The sequence below is a fragment of the Lontra canadensis genome, unplaced genomic scaffold, assembly GCF_010015895.1.
Source record: "Lontra canadensis isolate GAN:19392208 unplaced genomic scaffold, GSC_riverotter_1.0 scaffold3, whole genome shotgun sequence".
Classification (NCBI taxonomy): domain Eukaryota; kingdom Metazoa; phylum Chordata; class Mammalia; order Carnivora; family Mustelidae; genus Lontra; species Lontra canadensis.
In genome coordinates this window covers 51,684,483-51,710,164 of record NW_022630997.1, presented here as the reverse complement: position 1 = coordinate 51,710,164, position 25,682 = coordinate 51,684,483, and the positions used below count along the sequence as shown (strand labels likewise).

Sequence of the window (25,682 nt, the reverse complement as noted above, 5' to 3'; positions counted from 1 at the left end):
AAATGAGATAATATATGCAAATCACCTAAAAGGGCCTTCTAAACAATGATAATTCCCTCCCTCCCTTCTTTACAACACTGAGCTTGTTAAACAGAGTTGAACTGCAAAAGGTCATTAGTGCTTACTGTTCTTTATTTTTTTCTTACTCTTCTAGTTACTACCACAGCATAACAAATTATCCCAAACCTAGCTTTGTAAAATAACCATTTTATTATGCTCCCAGCTTCTGTGTGCCAGGGATTTGGAAAGGGCAGAGTGAGGGTGCTTTTAATCTCCTCTTTGACATCTGGGACCTCAGCAAGAAGGACCTACAGGTTTGGAGTGATTCAACTTCCAGGACCAAGAATCGTCTGGAGGCATTTTTTACTAACATTTCTGGCGGCTGATACTGGCTGTCAACCAGAAGGCCGACAAGGGACCTGGGCTTCCTCACAGCATGGAGACCCTTGACTTCCTACTTTGGGGTGTAGAGTGCCAAAAGTGAACATTCCAAGAAAACTAGGAGGAAGCTGCTTGGCCTTTTATGACCTAGCCCCAGAAATCATACGGTATCACTTCCCCTATAATCACAAACCAGCCTAAGGAGGAGAACCACCACTTAACAAGAGGAAAGTCAGTAAGATTGCATGGAACAAAAAAAACTTGATTTGGTCCTTTACAGAAAATAAAATCTGCCACACTTACCATGTAAGTGATCACATAATAAAGATGAATAAATCTTTAAAAAGAAAAAAAAATAAACCACCACACACAACATCCTAGAATCCCAAAACATTCTGTAATAATCCAGGCTTTGGTTCACCAGGCCAAGATCCTGCTTTTAAGACACTAAAAGATGGTTTAGCAAAGTACAATTGTACCCTACTTTTAGAAAGTATTTGTTAATTAAAAAAAAAAAAAATCAATCCTTGTCAACCAGAAATCTCAGGGGATGGACATTCATATTGGTGAGTTATGTGAGGAGTTTACTTATATAACAGATAAAATCTTAGTCTGGCATTCATGGTCTCTTGTAACCTGACTTCTACCAACTGCACCCATTTTATCTCCAGCTCTGCTGAGTCACATACCATTCCTGGAATAGGCTTGCATTTTTTGCCATGACACCTTTGTTTGGGTGATTTTTCCTCTCCCCGGAATGTTTGTCCAGCCATACCTTTCAAAATCTTACCCATCCTTCTACATGTGGTTTCAATGTCACCTCCTCTCTGAAGACTTGCCTGGTTGCCCATGAAGGTAATTTGTCCTTCAGAACTTCTAGAGATCTTTATTTATACCCTTCCTTTATCAGTACCTTATCCCACCTCACATAAACTTTGCCATTTCCCAAGGCCCACAGTGAAACTCCACCTCACTCTTTCCCTCTGTCCTGATCCCCACCCTTAACTGTTACAAAGAGGAAAGCAGGATTAAAGTGCTTCACCCATATTGGAAGTGACTGGGATCTCACCTGGGCAGAAATGTGGGAATCAAGACTTGGTGAGAAGTCAAGGTGCTAATGGAGAAGCAGAGATGAATTAGTAAGATTGCCCCCTAGTCCAATGAACTCTGTCTTGTCTCTCATGGTTTCTTCTTTTCTTACAACTCTGTGCTTTGTGACACACACACACACACAAACTCAGCCACTTAAAACCAATATGAATCTCTATGAGGAGTCATGTTTACATTATCCTGTATCTCAGAGATGTGGAGCTCCATTTTTTAATGAGAAAATTTGTCTACTTATTTATTCTTTCCTATTTGACAAGAATCTCTTCAATCCTTGGATTCCTATTCCTTCTTCCAAACCACATTCATCTAATTGACCATGGACACTCCTGTACACACATAATTTTAAATTACACTGATTTAGACTTCAAGTTACATTGTGTTCTTTCTACTGGACCAAAGGGTAAATATGAGCAACTAATGTCTTGCTAAATGCAGTCATCAAAGGGAAGAAAAGCCTTCCCTTTATAATTTTAATCTAATCTAAAGAAGAGAACTCGCATCAGTTTAAGCACAAAAGCACTCTTGCACTATTTGGTCTGGCCTTCATGCCAGAATTATGACTCTCCTTCATATCTCCTTACTTGTTTCCTCTAATCTTCACTGTATCCATGACTTTCCAAATTTCACATCGAAAATTTCAGCTAGGACTTGCTACTAAATATTCATGATTTAGGTCACCAAGGCACACTATGAAACAGCATTCACCAGAGTGGGTCAGAACTGGGAATCTCTCCTGACCCTATTTCCTCATTAGCTAAGCTGTCTCTTCCTTTAAGTTATTCTCTTTCAAAATTCCTGAAAACAATCACTACTTTACCAGACAACAGCACTATTTTAATACATCAAATGTCATCAACAAAACTGCCAGCACTTAGGTAGACAGATTGTCTACTCTACTCTGTTGAGCAGTCAAGATGGCCCAGTCTACTAATTTACCATGGACGTGTGGACCTCAGCCTGCCTCAGCATTAAGCTTTCAAGAGATCTCAAAGTGAGGTAGGCATGTAATAGATATTTAAGTCCTTAGTTTTATGTGATATAATTCATGTCTCACTTAATCATTCATTCAATATAACTACAAACACTTCTTGAGTACATACTCTACCCAATCAAGGACACTATAATCCAGTAGTTCTTAATATTTAGATTTTACAGACCAGCAAAATTCCCAAAATGTTTGATGGACCAACAAATGCTGAAAATTTTTTATTTTGTGGAGAAAGGCCACAGCACGAAGATCAGTGGGTCTCCCAGTGCAAGACTGGAAACGAAAGTACAGAAGTGTCAGGTTAAAGGTAACTGTAAATAAATGGACAAATCCACAAGATGAGAAAAGTACAAGAAGTAAAGGACATTCTCTAGTTTCAAAGTTAATGTGTTAAGAAGATTTGAAAATGGTAATTCACCCATACCCTTAGCCAAGTTACTAAAGCTTTGATGAGAGATCACACCAGAGTTGTACTAACTGGACAGTCTTTTGCCCAGCTCTCTCTTTCCCACCAAACTCCTAAGAGATAGGCTCACACTGCCCTACCTGAGGGCTTAACCTTAACTGCCAGGGTCTGAAGCCAAATATCTCATAGATGGGAAAATCTTGCTGAGTAATCCTGAGCCCATTCAGCTTGAACCCTGGTTTTGGTTATTGGGCTTTCTTTGCGACCTGGTCTGCACCTTCTAAACCAGTTCCAGTTACTCTCGTCTTACATGATTCCAGATGCCTTCTCTTGGCTTCTTTCTCGAGATTGATGTCTCCAGATGGGCATTATTCCCTTAAATCTCAGTCCCCATGCTTAGGCTTTGACACCTACAGCCAGTCATACCCAGCACCAGCTCCCACCTCAGTGCAACACGATTTCTTGTTTGCTCTCCTTCCTACAGCAGGGAAAATCCACTAAGCTCCCTCTGAACTTCCTGCCAGCCATCCTCTCCGTCTGGACCTAAGAGTACTGCCTGATACCAGGCTTTGCTGATGCCATATTCTGTCCCCCTAAGAAGACTGGCTCCAGGAGCTGGCAACCCCAGAAACTGTGTTCCGCAGTTTGCATGCATATAATGTGTGGGCATTTTTCTTGAGAGCCCATAGCGCTCAATTCTCAGCTCCTGAGAGTTCCACTAATATGGAAAGACAAAAACCAAAACAAAACCATTGCTGTAGAGTCATTTCCTGACTGAGACATCTGAACTGTATATTCCAGGCTGGTGTTTATTCTTTTTTTATAACCAAACCAGGCATGAATGAGGGGAAAGTATTTACCAAGGATTCTCAGTGCCTGGAGAAACCCAGATTTAAGTCCACTTTCCCTATTTCTTTTCTATTTCACCTCTGGCCTATGTTCTACCTTTGATCAAACTACATTTATCTTTCCTTCTGCTGATCATGAGGCCCACTGACATCTCTGTTTTTAAACAATACAAAATATAAAAATATTTAAAAAATGAATGAGACGATACAGTGCTTAGCACATCATAAGCACTCAACAAAAGTGTCAACCATTAATCTTATTTCTCAATCACGTAGAGCTGCTTAGTTTGGGAAAGTGAAACTTCATGTTTTCATGGCACTTCTGTCTGGAAAATGTTATCAATTTAATTCCTAGGCAATTCACTTTTCCCAAGGAAAGGCAAACTCCTCCAGATGTATCCTTAGTTTCCACAAGTCTGAGAGAGGCCTAGGCCAAGAGGAAGGTGCAGACAGCATCAGAGACGATGCCAATGACCCCATGCCAAGAGTGTGAAGGTGTGAGGGGATGGCAGCCAAACCCCATCTGAGTAAATCTGTGAGGTTGGTGTGTAAAGTTTGTGGGAGACATTCCTTTTATCCTGGAAGTCTTCCTTCATGTTTTCCTGTTGCCTCCCTCTCTCATCGTGATGACTATTTGCTGAAACATTTACTGGTAAACAAGGAAAGGACAAAGGTGAGCTATGAGAGTTCATGAGCACTCTCATAGGGAACCTCAAGGTCTGTGCCGAGGTTTTTCGCAGATCTTCAGGTTGATCCAGTAGCCTGCACAGCTTGTGGAGGAGCACCCCACTGCCACAGTGTCCGGATGCTGGGTGTCCCAGGCCTGGAACATGATCCCTGGAGCATCTCGACTTCACCTCTGGAAACGGACTCCACTGGTGGGTTTTCCCCTGCGTAGGCCACCGGGGTGGTGCCGGCTTCCCATGGAACGAGCCTTGACATGCTACCTCAGAAAGATTAAAGGTCTTCCACCTTAGATCTTAATCCTTCTGCAAAGATCTCTGAGCCACAGTCATTCAAAATGTGTGTATCTTGATGTGATAGTTCAATAGAAGGAGCTCTCTCATAATTTGATTTTTTTTCTAATTTTTTTACTCAATTTCTTTTTCTCTATTTATATATATTCTGCCAAGATCTCTCGCCCACTCCTACCTTGAACTAAGTCTGTCAATTAAGTCTTTAAAGAGGCAGTAAAACTTACAAGGTACAGAGGTAGCCTGATAGTTCCTGCCATATGCAAAACCTCAATCTCAACTCAAAAAAAATTATTGAGCAAGTTACCATCATGGGAATTCGAATTATGAAGCAATTCCTGCTGATTTCTGGAAATTTTTTAAACCCATGATGCAGTAACAAATCTAACCTAATAAAGTTTTTTTTTTTGTATTTGATAACAACAATGATATTTAATCTTTGCCATCAGTCAAAATGGAAGCTGTCCTTATTTCAATACAATAAAGTGAATCTAATTTAAATAGCAGGGCCTTTTGGAAAACAGAGACTCACCTCTCAATGCAAAGAACAAATATTTGCATTACCTATTTATATTAAAATATGCAGAAATTTCTCAACCATTCAGCCAACTTATAAATTTTTATAACTTCTTTGAATTGTTAACATTTTTTTTAACACACTGCATTATTTCAGCTTTGTGAAGGGCTCAATAACAATCTTTCTGGTCAGGAAAAAGGAAAGGACATTAAAATAAAGAATGCAGAATAAATAAAAAGAAAACAGTACAGCCCGTACATCCACTCATACAAAGACAACTTTCATGGTGAGCTATAGCAATTATAATAACACAATGTCCTTCATGTTGATTTCAGCAGTAAAAAGAATTTCTCTAGTTATTAAAGACTTTCCTGGCCAAGTTTCAGAAAAAAAAAAATCTGATTCTATCCCAGTCTGACTTCTGTGCAATGCAAGTCATGCACATTTTAAACACTGATATATAATGCTGCCATTCTTCTATGAACTGTTAACAGCTGTAGAAACTATTATAGCGAGCTTCAAAACATGTCTGTGTAGTCAGTGCTCTCCAGACACTTAGCAATCCCAAAGCTATTCCTGGACTCACTCAGATTGCAGTGCGAACACAAAGTTTTGATTTATGTTGGTAATGAAACAACAAACTTCTGATCTTTCCTCTAAATGGCCATTCAGATTACATGAACAGCATGTGCTTCAGGGGAAAGTGGAGGGCAGAATTTACAGAAACAAAAAGGAAGCAAGAAAATAAATGGAAGAGCCACCCACAGTTACCTTAAGGAAAACCCACAGTCGTCAGTATAAAGCACTGTACTGGAGTTACATCTCTCGGCCACCAAAAAGCACTTGTGCTTATAGAGAAATATATAGCATCCAAAGCATAAGGCTTTGGATGAAAAGGTGACCTAGTGAGAGCCATGTGCCATAAGCAGGGACATGTGTAAAGCTGGTAATGGGCATTAATACACACAAGGTGTCACCCTGGGTATGAGCAAAGATGCACAAAGGCCATGAGATTCTTATTTCAACTGAAAAGTTCCACTTCACTGAATCATGACCAAAATCCCCTGAAACTGACAAACTCATGCAAGGGAATTTTTTAGCTGTAGCAATCCAACCACCCCCAAAGGCACCATTTCCATTGGAGATCTTCCTTAAGCTATGAAGTTCCCTTATTCCACATTGGCCAACTAGACCTCAAATACATGGGGTTGCTTCCCTAAAACGCTTTGTTTCAAGCTCACCACTGCAGGATGGTTACAGACCTAATCCTGCATCTGAGTTGTTCATAGAGAATAAAAAGACTGATACATAACCAAATTCAAATAATGCCTACTTCCTATGACTAGTGAGGTAACCCAAAATAGTCTCCACAGGATACTTTATGGGGCTGTTTTCCTACTTTGAGAAGAAAAAGGTGGTAAATTTGTATCTTCTAAAGATAAGTCATTTGCCTATTTCCCTCCTTGCTGGCTGAGATAAAGAAGAGAAGTCACAGTATTGTTCACTTTTCTACTTCCCTGCCACTGAGAAGCCCCTCTACACTGAGTATACAAATCAACACCAGAAGAGTAAGAAGCCTGGACTCTGTTCTGAAAGAGTTTCAAATCTTACTGGGAAAGAAAACATGAAAGGGTATAGAAAAGAAGCAAAAATAGAGTAGATCCTAAAGTGTTAAGGGTATATAAGAATGAAGTGACCTGAGTGGGGGGGAGTTGAAGGGCTCTATAGCTGTGGGCAAGTTATTCAGGCTCTGTGAAGCCAGAGTCAGAGTAAAATTACAATGGGAGAGGGCTGGGGGAAGAGAGGTGATAGGATAGCTGCAGAAACCACATAAGATATTGTTCATTGTTTTTGTACCAGTCAGTATGCTTTAAGTTACAAGTAAGGGAACACCCAACTCCACTCACTTAAACAATGAGAAGTTATCTCACACATAGCCAGAAATCTCTGAAAGTAGGTAGTTAAAGGCTTGGTCTTGTGAATCGGGTTTTTTCTTTTTCTTTTTTTTTTTTTTAATCTTTTTGTTGTACCATTTGCTAATATGAAGTTTTTTCCCCATGATTGCTATCACATGTTGTCAAGAGAGCTGCCAGAGCACCTGATATCACATTTACATTCATGGCAGGAAGATGAGAGGACGGGCTCTCTTCTAACACTTGCTCCATTTATCAAGGAAACAAAAGCTTTCCCAGAAGCCTCACCCCCAGAGGATTTCTACTTGTTGGACTGAACTACATCATATGGCTCCTACTACCATCAAGGAAAGCTGGAAATGTGTGCATCTGGTTATCGAACTACTGTGATCAGCCTGGAGAATCATGATGCAGCCCCAGACATCACTATAATGCTGCCAGAAGAGATCAAGTTTCATTCTCAAGGAAGAAAAAGCAGAGAGAGTAAAAATGGCAACTGAGTGGTCAATGAATACTATCTTCAGTGTTCTCTTGTTTTCATTTTCTATTTTGATGAAAGAGTCAAAATTTTCTTTTTGCTGTTACAGAGAAGCAGAGATATGACCTCTATTTTTTCATGCAAAGTTCTTCTAGCTTTTTCCAATGATGGTATGGCATGAAAAGTATCACCCATTCACTTCCGATGTCCTAGAATCATTTTATCAAGTGAGATATGAGGTGTGCTGTTCAAAGAGAAAGCACTTGTAAGACACACTATTGGTTGCCCACCCTACAACAGTTCGCCCCAGTTCTCCTTTGTTAATTAAGCCCTGATCTTCCTCACCCTCTCTATGACCACATACTCAATGAAGATGACCCTTTAAATGTCCATGGGTGAGTCTTAATCTAATCCAATCATAATAATTTGACTTCTTTTTTTAAAAGATTTTATTTATTTATTTATTTATTTATTTGACAGACAGATCACAAGTAGGCAGAGAGGCAGGCAGAGAGAGAGGAGGAAGCAGGCTCCCCACAGAGCAGAAAGCCCGATGTGGGTCTCCATCCCAGGACCCTGAGATCATGACCTGAGCCAAAGGCAGAGGCTTAACTCACTGACCACCGAGGCACCCCTTGACTTCTTAAAATCAGTAATTGGTTTTGGGATTTTTTTGTTTGTTTGTTATTTATTCTTAAGTATACTCCATGCCCAGGGCAGAGACCAATGTGGGGCTTAAACTCACAACCCTGACATCAAGACCTGAGCTGAGATCAAGAGTTGGACCCTTAACCAACTGAGCCACCCAGCCACCCCACTAATTAGTTTAAGAATGAGGATGCAGCATAATTCTGGCCAATGATTCATGAGGGGAAGCCTGCTAAGGACCCTCCAGGAGAAGTTTTCTTCCTTCATAAGACACAAATCAAGAAACTGTCCTTTTCTCCATTTCAAAGAAAATAGATGAGGCTATGATGCCTGGAGCATCTTGTAATCATGAGGGTATAAACCTAGGAAAAGGCTAACATGTTGAGAATAGCAAAAGAGAAACCAGGGTTTTAATACACCGTTGTTAAAACACTGAATTAATCAACCCCGAAACTGCCCTACCTCTAGGCTTTTTATTATATGTGATAATAAATCCCTCCTTATTTAAGAGAATTAACAGTTTGTTTTCTGTGAGCCCAAAGAATTCTGACAAGGTATTATCCCTATCAGCATATGTCCCAGGTTCTAAATTTACATTCATAAGCTTATTTAATCAGCAGCAGCATCAAGCTCTTATCAATTCCCAGTTATCTGTAGGATACTGTGCAACTCTTTGATAAGCTCAAGCTGATTTATCATCATACTCCATGCTGCCCCATCAGCCTTAGCAGAACCAGATATTCTGAAATCCACGTGGTCAGAAAATCCAACCTCAGTCGTGGTGAAAGAAGGCTTTGAGGCTCTTCAGGTTTACCGCTTAAAGATTGTCTATTTCCCCTCAGACACCCACCACCGCCTACAGTGAGGTACCTCATTAATTGTACGGTGGGACACATACACTGCTCCTAAGGCCACAGGCAAAGGAGCATCAAAAGCTTAAAGGAGAAGAACTATGAAAATCATAAAATCGTTTGACAGAAATAAGGAGATTTGTCTATAAAAAATTGGCTATAATTTTGGGATTTTATTCCTATAAACTAATATATAATATGTCTTGTGCCCAAATCATCTGGAGAGATGAAAAAGCTGTGAACACACACACAAAAAAATATCCAGATACAGATAGATATTATAAATTGGAAAAATAGTATTTGGTTCTATTAAATGGTTTATCATAAATTATCTTTTTATGGAAATGATTTTAAATGAGCTTAAATATCTAAAATATCAACTGATACACACGCATTTTTTTCCCCAGAAACAAAGTTGTAGCACACAGCTGCATGCTTATTATGTAAGAAAATTGTGCAAAAGAAAAGCATGCGTTGTTCTTAATACCCAGGATTCCCAGAGTTAAACTATCTTTTCTGATGGTTGGAGACCTTGCCTTCTCTGAACCCCATTTCAAGGTTGCTTTAAAAATGCCCCTCACTTACTCCTTCTTGCATGAGGACAATATCCTAAAAGGACTCTACATAAATACTTTCTACTTTGGAAAGGGGGAAAAGCACACTGTAAATTTTTGTCCTGAGTTTATCATGCCTACAGGGCCTTAGCAAGACTTAGCATCAGAAGGGCTTAGGACAGCACTCCCAACTAGATGCGGCAAACCACATTTTTTATAACTTTATAACATAGTTTCCCATGTACTTCTAAAACTGATGATATCATATATTTAAATTTCAAATCTAATTTTTAGACCAAAATCTTCTGAAACCAAATGAGATTGTCAAAGAGACCTAGAATCATGCAGTCTAGGAAGGGACAGGTTCCCAAGGAAGCTAGTTGAGGCCCAATCTGTTCAGTGACACCTTCAAATCCAAATGACTCATGTCCAAACAAATTAAGTCAAAAGCTGAGTGGAAACTAGACCTAATCCTAGATATTAAAATGGTAACGATCAAGTGCTGTTTTCTAGACCAAGTAAAAGAACAGGCAGTGACTGCAGTCAGGATGCTCTGGGAGACAGATAGAAAGCACCACCAATGGTTTTTAGACAATCATAACAAAACTTTCAACCTAGGAAGGGTTCTAGGTAGGTAGTTCAGACAAGTGTACATTTATCCTAAGGATGCTGCTATTCCTTAAAACATGGAGAACTCTTTCACCATTTCCTTCAGAGCCTCCAGTTCTTCAGAATATCCTCAGTAGAGGTGAATCTTTATCAAAAAGTTTCTTTTGTTTGGTGGTGGGCAGAGTTTAAGGGAAATGATGAGGAGACTGACGTAGCCAACAGTGTTTTGAAGGATAATCCAGCAAATAAGGGTAGTTACCAAATTTTGGTTAGTACTGCTTTACATTCACCTATTCACCAAAAAGAACAATTTTCAAAAGGGAAAAGATAAAGCAGTTACTATTAAGAGGGTACTGAATGACCTGAAACCATAAAAATCCTAGAATAGAAATTAGGCAGTGTTCTTTTTGATATCATCCGTAGAAACATCTTACTAGAGGCAAGGGGGGAAAAAGCAAAAATAAACTATTGGAACTATATCAAAATAAAAGGCTTCTGCACAGCTAAGGAAATAATCAACAAAACTAAAAGGAAGCCTATGGAATGGGAGAAGATACTTTGAAATGACGCATCTAATAAAGGGTTAAGCTAAGAGGTCAGGACATGACTTTGGAATCAGGGTCACTTGGTTTTACACTTAGTGTATAATCCTGGACAAATGTGGAGTGTCAGTTTCACCATTTGTAAAATAGAGTAGTACCTATCTAGTAAGTTTGCTGTTAAGATTAAATGTATTAATAAAGCAGAATGTATGCTGTCTTTGGGGAATGGATTGAGTCTGATTTGAGTATCACTATAACCTCAGTGCCCATAATAGATACTCAGTAAGAGTTTCTTAAAGGAATTAATGGGTAATGTATGTTAAGCATTTAGCAATATATCTAGCATGTATTGGTCTCTTAATAAATGATAAGGATGGTAGTGTAAAAAAAAAACAAAAGGCACCTGGATGGCTCAGTGGGTTAGGCCTCTGCCTTCGGCTCAGGGCATGATCTTGGGGATCTGGAATCGAGCCCCGCATCAGGCTTTCTGCTCAGCAGGGAGCCTGCTTCCCCCCTCTTCTGTCTGCCTCTCTACCTACTTGTGACCTCTCTCTCTGTTAAATAAATAAATGAAATCTTTATTTTAAAAAGACCTTATTAAACTCACCACCACCAAAAAAAAAAAGAATAATCCAATTTAAAAATGGACAGAAGACATGAGTAGAAATGTTCCAAAGACAACAATCAGATGGCCAACAGACATACAAAGAAATGCATATCACTGATCATCAGAGAAATACAAATCAAAACTGCAATGAGATACTACCTCACCCCTGTCAGAATGGCTAAAGTCAACAACACAAGAAACAACAGGTGTTAGTGGGGATGTGGAGAAAAAGGAACCCTCTTGCACTTTTGGTGGAATGCAAACTGGTGCAGCCACTGCAGAAAACAGTGTAGAGTTTCCTCAAAAAGTTAAAAATAGAGATACCCTATGACCCAGCAATCACACTACTAGGTATTTACCTGAAGAATACAAAAATACTGGGGCACCTGTGTGGCTCAGTCAGTTGGGCATCTGCCTGTGGCTTGGGCATGATCCTGGGTTCCTGGGATCAAGCCCTGTGTTAGGGTCCCTGCTCAGTGCAGAGCTTGCCTCTCCCTCTCCTCCCCACTGTGCTCTCTCTATCTCTCTCTCAAACAAATAAATAAATAAAACATTTTAAAAAAGAATACTAATTCAAAGGGATACATGCACACCAATGTTTATTGCAGCATTACCTACAGTAGCCAAATTATGGAAACAGCCCAAGTGCCCACTGATAGATGAATGGATAAAAAAGATGTGATATAGATGGGTATATAGTGGAATATTACTCAGCCATCAAAAAGAACTAAATCTTGTCATTTGCAATGACATGGATGGAGCCAGAGAGTATTAGCTAAGCAAAATAAGTCAGAAAAAGACAATAGTATACAATTTCACTCATATGTGGAATTTAAGAAACAAAACAAATGAGCAAAGTGGAAAAAAGAGAGAGAAAGACTAACCAAGATATAGACTCTGAACTATAGAGAACAAACTGATGGTTATCAGAGGGGAGGTGTATGGGGGCAATGGGTCACACAGGTGATACAGATTAAAGATTGTACTTGTGATGAGCACTGGGTGTTGTTTGTAAGTGTTGCATCACTATATTGTACACCTGAAATTAATACTACACCATATGTCAACTAACTGGAATTTAAATAAAAACTTTGAAGATTTTTTAAAAGGAAGTATTGAAATTTAAGATACATATTAAAAAATAACTATTAACTTAAGTGAGAAGAATTATAACCCATGTGTCCCCACATACATGCACACAAAATTAAAAGTAACAAACATTTCAAATGTAATCAGAGCACCATAGTCAGTGACATTTAAGAATTCAAGGAGAAAGACTGAAGATAGATCAAAGCCTCTGATTTCAAAGGGAAGGTATACAGTAGGAAAGGAAAAGGTAGAATCTAGAAGCCACATATGTTTTAGAAAAATTCTAGAATAGGGTGTTAAACAGATGACTCCAAATTATAAAATTCTAGAAATAATCAAGGTTGTAGTTTTACAGATTTTTAAAAAGGAGGGTAAAAGAGACAAACTGACTTGCCTAAGGTCATAAAACTAAGCACAACAGGGAAATCTAGACAATAATTTGGGTTATGTCTTGACATGTCTTAGAATACTTAAAAAATAAAGAGATGCCTGGGAGGTTCAGTCAGTTAAGCATCTGCCTTCTGCTCAAGTCCTGATCCCAGGGTCCTGAGATCAAGTCCCGCATCAGGCTCCTTGCTCAGCAGGGAGATTGCTTCTCATTCTGCCTTCCACTCCCCCTGCTTATTCCCTCTCTCTCTGACAAAAAATTTTTTTTTAAAGTTGTGTTTCTTTAAAAACAAAGAAAGAACACAAAAAATAAAGTAATGGGGGCGCCTCAATGGCTCAGTGGTTAAGCCTCAGCCTTCGGCTCAGGTCATGATCTCAGGGTCCTGGGATGGAGCCCGGATTGGGCTCTCTGCTCAGCAGGGAGCCTGCTTCCCCCTCCCCCGCCTGCCTCTCTGCCTACTTGTGATGCCTGTCTGTCAAATAAATAAATAAAATATTTAAAAAAAAATAAAGTAATGGTCACCAGGAGGAAATTGGGTTCAGAAACAGACCAACAGAATCCATAAAGTTGCAACAAATTCATCTATAATAAACAATTAGACCAGGAAACATTATGGAGTTAATGTATCTTCACTCCAGCAAAGCATTTTAACACCAATGGTAATAGCCTTGCACACAATATGGGAAACTGTAGCAGGGTACTAGGAACAGCCCTGAGGATAATGAAGCATTGGGTGGTTTAACAGTCAGAGCAAATTAATGGCTGGGTATCTGTCACCTGTTGTACGCCTCCCATCAACACATCTGTATTAATGACTTGGGGTATAAATAACAAAAACATGTTTATCAAACCTATACTTCATAATGCTAAAAAGGGAAATTGAAAACACATGCATATACACATAATTTTTTATTGCAGAGATAGTACAAGAGGAAGTTGGCTTATGATGGTTCATATTAAAACAAATTAAAAAATAAATAACAAGAATAAGTAAGTCTCACTTGACAAATTTAATATAAGTCACCAAGGCAATATTGGTTTTTAAAAAAAGGCAAATAAACTTCCTGTTTCTGGTACCACATGTAAGGAACTCAGAAGTCAATACTGCATCCTAACATCAGGTAAAAAGATGAACAGACTGAAAAATAAACAACTCTCCTTGGATCCCTAAGAGGTGGGAGGACACAGGGTAAACCACTGCCCCAAGACTGGAAAGAGAGGGAAGAGGGAAAAAACCATTTAGAAATACTCTAGAAAGCACTCTATGCTTTTTTTGTTTTTAAGATTTTATTTATTTGTCAGAAAGACATAGCGTGCACAAGCAGAGGGAGCGGCAGGCAGAGGGGGAAGCAGGTTCCCCCCTAAGCAAGGAGCCCAGTGCAGGAGTTGGTCCTGGGATCAAGGCCTGAGCTGAAGGCAGAAGCTTAATCAACCACCCAGGCGCCCCCCAACTCTGTGTTTCTTGACAAGGTCGGCACTCAGGAGAAAGCAGTTAACCATAGCCTAACCTTATAGGTTATTATCAAAGTTTCATTGACCTGGGAGAAGCACTGGATTCTAGCGTACTCTAGTCATTCCATCCTAACTAAGCAGGGAGGAAAAAACTGAGAAAGACTTGTGAAGTTCACGGTCTAGAAGCATGGGTTCACTGAAAGACTGAGACCTAATCACTGCACCTCTACACCTTACCAGCACATTACTAAAGCCTACTTACAGTAGTTTCTTTTATCTAGTTCATCATGTGCAGCTATCAAGAAAAAATTCCAGGGACACCTGGATGGCTCAGTTGGTTAAGCATCTGCTTTCGGCTCAGGTCACAATCCCAGCGTCCTGGGATTGAGTCCCACATCGGGCCCCTTGCTCAGTGGGGAGCCTGGTCCTCCCTCTGCCTGCTTCTTTCCCTGCTGGTACTCACACTCTCACTCTCTCACTCTGACAAATTTAAAAAAAAATCTTAAAAAAAAAAATTCCAAGGCATACTAAAAGGCAACCCCCCCCACAATTTGAAGAAATAAAGCAAGCATCAGAACGATAAGTACCAGACATGCAGGGATGCTGGAATTATCAGATCAGGAATTTAAAACAACCATGATGAATATGCTAAGGGCTATAATGGATAAAGTAGACAACATGCAAGAACAGATGGGCAATGTAAGCAGAAAGATGGAAATCCTAAGAACCAAAAAGAAATGCTTTAGAGCAAAAACACTGCAAACAGAAGGGAAGAATGCCTTTAATGGGCTTATTAGTGGACTGGTCATGGCTGAGGAAAGAATCGTTAAGCTTGAGGATGGATAACTTAACAGAAACCACCAAAACTAGGAGTGGGGGCAGGGAGGGATGGAAGAACAGAATTACCAAGGACTATGAGACAACTAAACAGGTGTAATAAATGTGTGATGGGAATACCAGAAAGGGAAGAAAAAAACAGAAGAAATATTTGAAACAATAATGACAGAACTGCCCCCAAACTAGTGTCGCACACAAAACCACAGATCTAGGAAGCTCAAAGAACAGGAAGCAGGATTAATTTCAAACAGGAAAAAAAAAAAAGGAAAGGAAAAAGAAAAAGAAAAAATAGAAAAAAAAAAAGAAAAAATATCATTTTAAAACTACAGAAAATCAAAGATAAAGAAAAAGTTCTGAAAGAAGCCAGAGGGGAAAAGCACCTTACCTATAGACGAAAAAAGATAAGAATTATACCCAACTTCTCAGAAACCATGCAAGCAACAAGAGAATGGAGTGACATATTTAAAGTGTTGAGAGAACAATACAACCAACTTTGAATCTCATACCCTGTGAAATTATCTCTTAAGAGTGAAGGAAAAATAAAAACCTTCTTGGACAAACAAAAATGTAGGAAATTTGTTGCTGTAAGTCCTGCCTTGCAAGAAATATTAAATGAAATTCTTTAGAGAGAAGGAAAATATATAGGTCAGACACTCAGATCTGCATAAAGACAGGAAGAGCATCAAAAAAGAAATATGAAGGTAATATAAGAACTTTTATTTTTTAATTCTTCATTGGTCTAACAGATAAGTTTGTTCAAAATAATAATATATTAATAAGTGTTATTATTAGCAATAATATACTCAATTATGTGTACTTGTGTATGACCTCATGATATAAAGAATGAGAAGAGGGGCACCTGGGTGGTTCAGTCACTAAATGTCTGCCAGATCAGGTCACAATCTCAGGGTCCTAAGATTAAGCCCTGCATTGGGCTCCTGAGAGGGCTCCCTCTCTCTGTCCCTCCCCCTAGCTCTACCCCAGGCACTCCTGGCTGGCTCACTCTCAAATAAATAAATAAGTAAAATTTTTTTTTTAAAAATTGAGAGGGAGAAATTGGGAATTTTCACTATTACAAGGTACTCACACTACCTGTGCGGTGGTATAGCAACATTTGAAAGTGGGCTTGGGGGCTGTATATGCATATTGTAATCTCTAGGGCAATTACCAAAAAAAAAAAAAAAAAGAAGAAGATAAATGATATGCTAAGAAAGGACATAAAATGGAGTTCTAGAAAATGCTCAATTTTAACCACAAAAAGCAGAAAAATAGTAGAAGACAAAAATAAGAACAAAGAATAAGGGAAACAAATAGAAAACAGTAACAAATATGGTAGATATTATTCCAATGACATCGATAATCAGTTTGAACATCAATGGCCTAAATGTACCAATTAAAAGAGAGACTGTCAGAATGGCTTAAAAGTAAGATCCAACTATATGTTGTCTACAAGAGACCCACCTTAACTATAAAGATTGAAACTATATAGACTGAAAGTAAAGGGATAGAGAAAAATATACCATGCTAACACTAATCAAAAGAAAGCAGAAGTAGCTATGTTAATTTCAGACAGAGCAGACTTCAAAGCAAGGAAATTAAACAGGGATAAAGCATTACGGTCTGCCTGGGTGGCTCAGTGGGTTAAGCCTCTGCCTTCCACTCAGGTCGTGATCTCGGGGTTCTGGGATCGAGTCCCACATCGGGCTCTCTGCTCGGCGGGGAGCCTGCTTCCTCCTCTCTCTCTCTCTGCTTGCCTCTCTGCCTACTTGTGATCTCTCTCTGTCAAATAAATAAAATCTTTAAAAAAAAAAAAAAGAAGAGCATTACATACGACAAAGTGGTCAGCTGTCCAAGAAGACAACAATCTTTAACATGTAGGTGCCTAACAATGCAGCATCAAACTACATGAAGAAAAAACTGATAGAACTGCAAGGAGAAACAGACGAACCCACTATTGAAGTTAAAGACTTCAACATCCCTCTATGAGGAATGGACAGATCCAGTGGACAGAAAATCAGTTAAGGACAGAGTCGAACTGAACAACACCATCAATCAGTGTAATAGACATCTATAGACTACTTTACCCTACAACAGCAAAACAACATTTTTCTCAAACTGACATGGTGCATTTACCAAGACAAACCACACCCTGTGCCATAAAAAGGCAAACAGTTCTCAACCTAAGGTGACCCTATCCAGAGGATTCTGTTCAGTTCCCAGCTCTGGGTTTTGTGAAGGACCTCCATAAACTAAATGAGTCTAGAAAAGGATGACTAGAACAATGAGAGCTGTAAACATGAAAAGAGTTGAACCATCTGACATGAAAACTTAGAAGTTATAAAATGGTTGTCTTCAAATATTTGGAATGAATCATGAGAAAAAGGAGAGAAGACATGTTGTATGTTAAAGGAAGAACTCTGGCTGAAGATTAGAGGAAGACAGTTTCATCTTGACATGAAGAACTTTCTTACCAAGAGCACTGTCCAGCCAAGGGATGGCTCTCTCACCCATATTCAATGGGCACTCCCAGCCCACAAGGGCCAGATGGAAGTCGGGGGACCATCGGTCAGGCATCCCTGAAAGATGATCCTGCACCTGGAGTTGGAGGATAAACCAGACGTTTTCCAAGGACCCCGTCCATAACTAGAGCTGACTTTTGTTCCTAAGTGGTGTGACCAGGAAGTTTTGAGAATGATTTTCTCTCAGCTCATATACCATCTCTTTGAGTCATTTAAAATAAATGGCCTTATCTTCTCCCAAAGATTGTCGCCCATGATATTCCCATTTACACATGCAGAACAGTATCTTTTCCCAATATCCACACTGCCTCATTCACCGATCCCCATGCCTCTTTCTAAGACAGCAAGAAACAGTTAACTTGGTCAGAGTGCCAGCTTGAGGTACAGTTTCCCTGTATTTGTCTCTTTCCTCTAACGTCTCTCTGTGGCTCCTTAGATTCTGAATCTCCTTAATGAGCTGCTCGTTCTAAAACTGGCCCTTTGCCCAGTGTGGGGTTTCCCCAGCCTAGAGGTGTGAAAAGACACATCACACCCTGTGGCACCGGGGAAGTCCCGAGGCCCCTGGAGAGTTGAACTATTTTATTTTAAATATTAAATAGAAGAGAAGCTTGACTGGTGGGTGTGAAAGAGATGGGGATTTTCAGTTACGAAATAGTGACTAGGTACTATTTTCACAGTAAAAGTTCATTTATCTTCATTGACTCATACACACACACCCCCTTGATCGATAGGTTCTCCTCCCAACTGTCCGATATTCTGGCAGCACCAGCAGAAGAGTCAGGTCCAGGGCTATTAGCATTACAACTACATTATATGGTAGCATCTGAACAGAGCAGAAAACCTTTGCTTGCCTTTCAAAATATTGAAGAAATCTTAGTTGCAGGCACTACCTAAATATCAAAAGTCTTGGACAAACTTTTGAAGAGCTTTCATCCAGTAACATTTCACTTAAAAAAAGGCCAAGTGATTTTGGGAATAAATTTGCTCACTTTCCATGGATTTCAATCTGACACACCTCAAGTCACCAGGTCCTTTAAAACTTTTTTCAACAAACAAACCAGAGGAGAAGAAAAATCCGGGGCAGAATCTACATGTACTCAAGACCCTATCTACTTAGAGTCCAAGGGCATGGTGTAATGAAACAGTGCAGCCTATATGGGTCTAGTCATCTCAACTATTAACCCAGATGGGACAAAGAACCAGAAGTCAGTCACTTTGTCTAAGAACTAGTAAAGAAAATTTCCTGGCTAAAGAAACTGGCATGAGAAGCTGGAGAAGATAGGAGGTGGGAAATGTTAACTCCAAACATCTAGACCCATACCTCAGTGCTGAAGTTTAAAATCCAGCCTAGAAGAAATGAATGGATCCATACACTGAGTAAGAAGGGATGGAGGAGTTCCCTAAGGATGACCCACTGAGATGATCAAAAAAGACCACCACCAGGAAAAGAGGGTCTAAAGGATAGGAGGTATGAATTGTTAATAAAAAATTACCTTCAGGATACACTACAAAAGTCGTTTTCTCAGTTTCCAGACTCAGGCAGTCATCCAGTCACAGTCACTATGTTAGCTTTAACCCAGCACTCAGGGTGTTTTGAAATTATCTTGTTCCTTTGTTTCGTCTACTTTCCCCTTCTAGAAGTTCTGTGTAAACCAGAATCTCGCCTGTCCTGCCACATCTTATCACTCACCCATAGAAGGGTTCCTAACACATGGAGTGGGCGTTAATACACATTTGCTGAATGAATGAATGACCAAATCCACGGTGGATTTCCTTGTTTTCAATGAATTTTCTAACAAATGTTCTTGTGAGGAGAATTTCATTCCTCAGTAATACCTGGTAAATGAAGCATATAAATGGGAAAGCCTGTTGTCATTGAGATTATCTAAATAATTTAAAGAACAAAATTTCTAAGTACATGCTATTATTAGAGGACAGAACTACCAGACTATGAATCACGATTGTAAAACAAAATTATGACTTACTTTCCTGACCGATACATCATTACCTCACCTTTCTTCTAATGCCTGGGGAGCTGCTATACCCAAGGACCATCTTTTTATTTCAAAGCAACTTGGTACAAGTAAAATGAGTCACTTTTAAAAGTCTACCAAGAGCTTTACTTTGCACTCTGAGCATCTTCTTCACCACCTACATTGTATAAAATGATTTCTGTTTTATCCCACCCATCCCCCCTTCTCCACGCCTTCTGAGAAATCTAAGCAGATTCCCAAATCCTACATCTGGAAGCACTAGAAGTCAGGTGCCATATAAATCCATTATCCCCCTCACCCAACAGTATTTCTTGTATACCAATGTGATTCTAACATGCTAAAACAGTCACCTGCTAAGCTGAAAATTCCACAACCAATAAGAAATCTCAAGATCTGTCTTTGCAGACAAAATAAACACTGCGGTATGAAGTGTACTTTGTGAATTAAATAATTAGGAGCCAGATGCTAAACGGCCAAAGTAAAAATACTTGCATCCACCAGGCTTCCTACATTCTTCATGAGGGACTGAGATGTACAGTGAGACTAAGGCTAAATGGAAAATTCGTTTTCACTAATTCTGTTCATTTAGGCAGAAAATTCTCTTTGTTTTAGCTTTAGAGCAGGAAAACGGCACCATTACTGAAAGTCCATTCTGTACATTTAAAAATAAAACGTGACAAATAGGGATTTGCTGCCTGTCCCTGGCTGTCAGCTACAGTGCATAGCTGTGGGCTTACCCGAACAAGAGAACAAAAGCTTGTGTGGGAGAGAACATACACCGCTGACTGTATTGGGGGAGAAGCCAGGAAAGAGGAGATGCTCTTGTGGGACAGTTCGGGCAGGATTACCAGAATGTTGGGAGAGAATTCCATTAAGCCAGCCAGACTTGATGCCTCAGTGGGATACACCATGCTCACAAGACCACACAGGAAAACGTGTGACTCTTCCACAGTCAAATGGGAGAACATGGGCTGAGCATCTGCTCCAAGTTTTCTGGAGTCCTCTGCTCTCTCCTTTCCGTCAAGTTGGTCCCCATTCTTTTGTGGAGATCTGGATCAAGCTGCACATCCTTAGAAAAGCTTTTTCTAATACATCTTGCCTGGGGTTGACTTGCATTTATCTTGTGAGCCCCTACCGGTCTTTACTAACATGTCACAGATGCTATACAAGTCCCCATAACCTGCTGCTCTTCTCATTGTAGCCCCTGTATGTCTTACCTTGAGGTAGAGTATAATCTCCCCACCAGGATGGACTTATACATCCTATTTCCCCACAGAGTTGAGTACAGTACTCTCTCCCACAAATTGGTTATTTAATAAAAGCTGGCAGAATGACCTAGCAAATTATATCCTCACAGGATTCATTCCTGAAAACCAGGGGGCCCCTGCATAAGAAATGGAGTTTGGGGAACACTGAAACAAGACCGGAGAAGACTAAGGATTAAACACTTGAGGCTAAGGAAGAAGAGGTAAGGAAGACTGACATTCCCCAGGAGAGAGCAAGGAAGGCCCTCCGAACCGAACAGCACCATTTAAGGGCCAAGGAGAGGATAGGAAGCACCAAGGGGATCTAGGAGGAATAAAGACTCAAGGTCAGGACAGAATGGTGGCACCAAAACCAAAATGAGAAGTGGGTTTCTAGAAGAAATGTGCCACATGTTGAGCTAAGAGGGAGCGACAGCGAGCACATCTGGGTGTGTGGGTGAGTGGGTGTGAGGTTACTGAGGCAGGAGGAAGGTGAATGGGAGAACAGACCACGGGTATAGCACAACAGAGTTCATCCGCAGGACACGGAAGGAGAACTGTTAGGCTAAGGTATACCCCAAGCTGCCTTCCAGTCCCAAATGCATGCTAGGGTGCTCTCTCCCAAACCACACTCAGCTCTGATGAGGTGCAGGAACTGAAACCTGAGTTTCCAAGGTCTCCACCGTGATTAACATTATCAATGTGCTCATTTCCACAGTGATACTTTCTGGCACTTCCCCTCTCTTACAAATGTAGTATAAGGACTAATTAGATAAAGTCTCTTGGGAAATCAAAGTTGTCACGCCTGGGCTCAGTTCTCCCAGAGTCTGCTGCTGGCCATTTGAGCAGCCTTCCTAGACCACATGGTGAATCAGTACAAGGACCCAGGAGAGTGCCCGGCTTCCCTCTGGGACCCAAAGGACTAGCTGAAGATGTGAGGCAGAGGCAGTCTCCTCCTGGGACCCTTTCTCCAACTTCCGGTAAAGCTGTTCCCTGGCAGTAACACACATGGAGTGAGAGTGCTCTCGTCTTGGTCAGTGTCAGTGTTTGCAGCCAGGGTCAGACATGCTGCCCGAGGTGCACCCCACACCAGAGAAGGAAGAGGATGATAGGTGACAGTACCATCATTAATCAGAGGTTCTCAGATTGGCTTATTTCTTTGACAGTCCGTCTTAGCGCTTCATACCTCATGTTCCCAAACTGAAAATAAAACTGTTTATCCCCACCCCCCTTTTCTAATAGAAAGACTAAAGAGGAAAACAATTCAGAATCCATTCCTCTATCACTTGGGCAAAGAACACATTAAAGCAGCACCTCTGCCCTCACTTCCCCAGAAAATTCCCAATGACCATTCCTTCTAGGAGTGTATTCCAGAATATGCTTTGCTTGAAAGCGTGCAAAAAGAACAAGTCCCACGGTCACTAAGGTGTGTTAAGATAGTCACGGTATCATTCTGAATTCTGCTAAGAATATGTTAATTAGATGTAGTCTCAAGAAATGTACAATCTGATACCTAAATTTCCCCACCTCTCCCTGCCCCTCTCAGTGAGGAAATGGTCCATGTGGCACCATTTTGGAGTCCCACCCTCTGGCTGACCTCTGGAGCTTCTACTACTTGACCTCTTATGGGTTAGGTGACTATATTCATCAACCCCAGTAGGATACATAGCCTGAGGCAGAAGTTTTTCAAGGAACTAAATTGTGTAGGTTCAAAATCTTAAATATATTTCAGTCTAATTGTCTTGTGAAATGTTTATAGGAAGTTTCTTTGGTCAACACATTATTAAAGTACTTTCATAATTTAGGGAATTGCTGCAAAATCTGTAGAGTTTCAAGAAAGTAACAGACCACTTGTTCTGGTCTATGGTGTTTCATGATTGTTTGCTGACACCACCAGATCATTTCTGTGGCATGTTTCTCTAAACTGCGTGTGTTTAGAGAAATATAATCTAAGGAGAATTGTATGGCATGATTCCTGGACACAGTCAAGATGGGTTTACTTAGTTTGGGTCAAAAGTTTTCACATTCAGGGGTGCCTGGGTGATTCAGTGGGTTAAGCCTCTGCCTTCGGCTTGGGTAATGGTCTCAGGGTCCTAAGATCGAGCCCCACATCGGGCTCTCTGCCCAGCAGGAAGCCTGCTTCCCCCTCTCCCTCTCCTGCCTCTGCCTATTTGTGACCCCTCTCTCTCTGTGTCAAATAAATAACTAAAATCTTAAAAAAAAAAAAAGTTTTCCTATTCAGTCCCTGGATTTCTATTCACCTTTGTCTGTTGGTAGTAGTTTATAAACGTCTGTCTGAATGAATAGGGCCAGGATCGCTCACAATAAAGAATAAGTAGTAATTTAAGATAACATAAATTCAGAGTCAGTAAGGACTTTTTCCTAGATTTCCTAAAATCCAGTAAGAATTTTATTCCTTCAGAACAATTCAAACTTTTACTCAGTGTTTCATCTTGTCTGTAATTACCACTCTATGAAATCACGCATATCTATTAGAGTTGGAAACACCATAGTTAAAGTCTGTTAACTACAAAAAACAAGCAAACCAAACCTTAAGGGGAACAAGGAAACTCAGTATGTGAAAACAGTACTGGGATCATTTTCATAGATCCTTATATTTTAAGAATAAATAGCCTAAAGCAAATTATTCAAAGGTGAACAATCATATGGCCAGCAGTACTGAGGTACTTGTTACTATTATCAATAATAAAACACTACCTCTATGTGAAACCTTGTCAGAAAACCTGAGCTGAGTGAAGAAAGGTAAAAACATAATGTGAGACTGGAAAAACCGTCAAAAGGGACAAGTGTGAAACTTGTCAGGTATAATATTAAGACAACTGCTTATATAATATGTGTCAGTCAAAACTTAAAAAGAGGAACCATTTAGTCCAATTTAAGATAAGGAATCTTAAAAAATGGTGAGGTCCATGCAGAATATTAAGCTATACAGTCTGAAAGTAAAAACTTGTGAAACAAACAAACAAGAATATTTTATATTACTTTTATGTTTAGTTGGACTTTTGAAAACATGTTGGATTAACCACTAGAAAGTAGAAGATGAGAAACCAGCCAAGGAATCCATAATCTTACCTAGTGAGCAGCAAAGTATTTACATAAATAAATCAGGCTCAGTGCAAGTCCCTGCCAAGGAGATGCATGTTGTCCAAATCCAGCTGTGATCTGTGATGTATTTTAGCCTCCTCACTTTAGAAAGAGATCAGGAAATGAAGAGGCAAGTGACATTGGATGGGAAAAACCAAAATAAACAGAACCTATACTTAAAAGTTTGGTCATGGTCCAAATGCCATGATGCAGTAATTCCGTAAGAAAAGCCAGCCAGCCAAACATCCACCACAAATAACTGAAATCCTGCAGCTACATGGAAGCTCAGTGCGAGGAGCTACTAAGGCAGGTAGGAAAATACCCTGGAATCAGTTTCAGTGCGCTGGCCTTCAGACAGAGTCCATGTCTCTCCTATGATTTAGAAACTCCTTTTAGTAGAGCATTATTTTAATCATCAGAAAGTGGGTTTGTTTAAATTGAGCATCAGCCTGAACGTCTACTTATGAGAGGTTGTAAAGTGTACCCACTGGCCATCCTTAAAGTGCCCGCTGAGTGGTGCTGGAAGGGCCAGGCAGCCACCTTCCAGGACTGAAACTACCAGTCACTGGTGTGTTAGACAGCAATGGAGGAAAAGCAGGCTTGACAGGGCTCAGATCTCCTCCATCAGCAGGAGGGTATGTTTAGAGGTCAGGTAATCTAGTCAATCCTCTCTAGACTTTTAGATTTCATCTACCCATAACTTTTCAAAATTACCTTGGGATACCCAACACTAAGTGGCAAAGAAAGTACATTCTTCTAGTCTTGGCTGCTTTAAAAAAGGTGGGAGGAAGGAAAGGGGCTGGGGGCGCCTTGGTGACTCAGTTGGTTAAGTATCTGTCTTTGGCTCAGGCCAGGATCCCAGGGTCCTTGCTCAGCAGGGAGTCTGCTTCTCTCTCTCCATTTGCCTGCTGTTCACCCCCTCATCCCCCACTTGTGGCTGTGCTCTCTCTCTCTCTCTCTGTCAAATAAATAAATAAATAAATAAATAAATAAATAAATAAATAAATAAAATCTTAAAAAAAAAAAGGCGGGGAGAGGGGGGATTTAAAGATACAGGCAGTAGCAGAAAAAGCAAACACTGATACATGGCAAGAGAAACTCAGGCTGACCCATTAAAAATGAGGTCTAAAGGATATTTCTAGGATACTTCCCACCTCCCTACCATCCTTTCTTTTCCCAGACGTGGTGCTTGATTCCCATTCACCCACCAGATCTCAATTCTCAAGAATATTTTATTCAGTGTCCTCTTCCAGAAGGACCTTTTCATAAGGAAAAAAGGCAGGTAGATACATGTTAATACATGGTATTTTTAGCTAAAACACTAATGTTCCAATTTTAATGCAAAAGACGATCCTCCTGGGAATATTTACATTTTTAACAGAAGGAACAAATAGGAGTATAAAGTTCCAATACTAAAGCAGACCATTTGGAAAAGTCAAGTGCAATATGGGAGCAGGAGCCTTCTTTCAGTGCCCCTCAAAATCATTCCAGATTGGACGTCAGCAAGGCTCTCATTCATTTTCTATGAAGACTTCAGTTACTAAAGATGATCTAGAAATCCTACTTGTGATCTCTCTGTCAAATAAATAAAATCTTTAAAAAAAAAGTAGAAATCCAAATTCAACACA

General features: G+C 40.0%; 1 long non-coding RNA gene across 1 annotated transcript in view; it reads right to left on the bottom strand.

Annotated features, from left to right (window-relative positions):
* The window catches only part of LOC116857814, a 70,103-nt gene that overhangs the window by 35,371 nt on the left and 9,050 nt on the right, over positions 1-25,682 (bottom strand). The window lies entirely within an intron of this gene.